Source organism: Eurytemora carolleeae, unplaced genomic scaffold (genome assembly GCF_000591075.1).
Source record: "Eurytemora carolleeae unplaced genomic scaffold, Eaff_2.0 scaffold1688, whole genome shotgun sequence".
In the NCBI taxonomy this organism is placed as follows: Eukaryota; Metazoa; Arthropoda; class Copepoda; order Calanoida; family Temoridae; genus Eurytemora; species Eurytemora carolleeae.
The window spans coordinates 50,044-53,492 of NW_019397587.1; positions in this window are offsets into that span (position 1 = coordinate 50,044).

Sequence of the window (3,449 nt, forward strand, 5' to 3'; positions counted from 1 at the left end):
AGCAATCTTATAGGTATAAAATAGTGCCCCCTTCACTTCGTTTAATGTTTATCAAAATTGGTTTTATTTAACTCAATTGTAAATATTAACCATTTTTGTTTATTCAGTTAATATTTACTTAACATAGGTGTTAATTTGATTCTAAAAAAGCACATTTTATTCCCGAGTTAGAATAATTAGCTGAATATTGTCGGGCAAAAACTGCAACAAATCGGTTCAAAATTAAGAAAGAAAAGACACAAAATGGATTCAAAAACGGCATTCTATTTTTTAACAAACTTGTAAAGCCATAAAGGTGTTATATTCTAGAGTTCTAAAGAATAATCAGCTGAATATCGTCGGGAAAAAAAACGCAACAACTTGGTTCAAAATTACGATAGAAAAGAAACCAAAATGAATTTAAAAAGGGCATTCTATTTTGTACAAACTTTTAAAGCCAGGTCATTTTGTGTGTCATATAACATAAATATCAAATTAAACAAAATCAAATTAATTACACCAAAGTTTAATGATCTGCTGTCAAGCATTTTCTTCAAAATTTTAGCAGTGCTTAGGATCCATTTAATTTTGATGCGGATCCGGATCCAGATTCTGGATCCCTGGAAAAAAATGGATCCGAATCCAGGAAGCCAAAATGTGGCGGATCCATAGGATCCAGGTCACGAACATTAATTTAAGATTTACTGATTTTTTAACAGAAGAAGAATTTTTTCGAACAAATTTTCATACTTTTCCACTTATTTTTATGCAACAACTTGATAAACCATTCATAGATAAGAACATTTTTAATAATATTTTCAGTTTTGGTTGATATTTTGCCCCTGGATCCGCATATTTTTGCGGATCCGGATCCAGGAAGCCAAAATGTTGCGGATCCAATGGATTTTAGCAATAAAATTGATAAGACAATGCTGAATAACTTCACTGGTTTTAAGAAATGTTTAGTTGATTCGGATACACGGGGAAAAAGTAGATGTCGAGGCTGAGGCTCGGAGCAATCGGTTAATTACTGTAACTTGAAGAATCGATGAATAGAGTTGCAGGTATTTGAATTTTTTTCATTTTTTCAAATTTTTTTTTGCACTGGCAACGTTGGGTCCTTCAGCTAGTACAAAATAAACATTCTATCAGAAAACTTTTTTCTAGAAAACCATTTGTTCATTTAAAAAACTATTGTTTTTTCTAAATCTGTTGATAAATTGGTTTGTTCAGTCAAAAAACCCGATCGAATAGTTACAAATTTTGTTCATTTGTTTTAAAAAATGATCATTTTCTTATTTCTCTAAATTAACCAAGTTGTTCTCCATTGTTTCTTTTTTAAACGACACCATCGTACACAAATGAAATGGAATTATAATCATTTCCTATCAAAATTTATAATTTGCTATTGCGGGTTCCTATAAAAGTGACTTCGATTTTTTTCGATTTTTTTGCAACAGGAGAAAAAGAAGAAAATTTTCACAATTCAAAACCTTGAAGATATCTTCTGAAGTTCTGATTGTTGTTCAGATAAAGTTTTAAAGGGTACACTGGTGTGAACCAGACATGCCACTCTTTTAAAAGTTGGGTCACTTTTTATTACGTCTACAATCCCTTTAAGCACTGTCTCTTTCCCTGTCCCACTAAATATTATGTGGATGTGATCAAATATTAATTTTAGAAATATTGAGGTTTTTTTGATTTTTTCATAATTTATATTATGTGCATAGCTTAGACCATAGTTTAGTGTCAAACTAGTTGAAAGGGAGCAAGTTGAAATCACCTGAGAAGTTTCTCTAGTCTAATCTAGTTAAGCTACTTTTGCTGTTTGCTAGTTCTGATCTTTGGATCTTTATACACTATAAAATGTAGTTCTTTATATACTTCTAGCTGAAGTGCCCGGCGTTGCCAATGGAATTTTTTAAATCGAATTTGTAAAAAAAATATTTTTTAAGAAAAAAATGATTTTTTTAGCCTACATTACCTCCGGGGTACTTAAGGGTTACCTCGGAAAAATTCATTCCATTCAGTCCATCTGCTTTCAAAGCTTTAAGACGCCCAGGAGGAGAAAGATATCCTAAAAAAATAACCCCAACTCCCAACAAACATTTTTTGAGAGCCGTAAAAACAAATTTTGTGATAACTTAATCTATTTTCTTAGAATTTTAAATTTAAAAATTGATTTGCACTTGATACGGAATTTCATTCTCCAAGATTATAATTTTCCAACAATTGCATATATGGGAAAATGCCACTTTGAAAATTGCAAGATTTGGAGAATTGAACCTTTAAATCGAATGTGAGAAGGGGACTTACTTTGGAAATTGTACTTAATGTACTTTTGTGAAATTACCTTGATGGAACTCTAAACAGTTTTGAAGACGCCGTTTAAAAGTTACCGCTTAGAAAAGTGTAAATTTGGGAAATTTGGAAATCGTAAATATGGAAAATGATCATTTGTGAAGTTTTTACTAAGGAAATTGTACAAAGAGCTTTTTATTTTATGGTGTTTTAATTTTGGTAAACACATATTTGGGGAACTGTGTATTTTCTGTAGAATCTTCCGCGACATGAATATAAATTTCTAGTCAAAAAATCGCGCAACCTCTCACATAAAACATTTCTATTTGGTGGATTATCTTTCCATTCATACACTCGTTTCTCAAGTAGAATATTAATTATTTTCAAAATCTTTATAATAGAGTCACTAATTAGTTCACTAAAAAAGTTCTACGCAGGAAACATTTTTTTTGTTAAACCGATCAAGTTTATAAGATAGAAAAAGTACAATTTTTTTTTTAACTCAAACATTCCACAAAATTAATATTTTTTGTCTATTTGCTTAGATCAAAATGAATTGCAATAACACCAATAATTATTGATTTGTTCGTGTCTAACAAATATTTAAGTAAGATTTTTATACATAGAACGGAATTAAAGGAGTTGAGCCCTTGCCACAAACTCAGATTTTCTTATCCCTTTGTCTTTGCGACCCATTGTCGTAGACCTTAAATATTTCAAACAATGAATTCTGGTAGAAAAAATAATCTAAGTTTGAAACATCAAATGTTTACACCATCAAATTGCAAAGTTATAGGGATTATAAAGTTTGAGCGTGTGACAAAGACTCAATTCCTTTAGATAAATTGACAATATCTTTTTATCTATCTATTTATGTATCTATCATGTTTCAATTCTCTTTTTTGCTATCTATATTTGTGCAAACTTTGTAACTGTTACAGGGGCGTACGAGGGCTTTTGTTTAGGGGGGGCACAATTTGCGCGCGTAAGCGCGCCAAAAAAATTTTTTGGTCCCCCCCCTTGGCAACATTGGCCCCCCCCCTTAAAAACCCCTTTTTTGAAAAAATATTATGTTAAGCAAACTGTTGATATGCATATAAAAGGCCGGATTAAGATTTAGCGGTGAAGATATATTTATTTATATACAGATGTGTGAGATTATATTATTA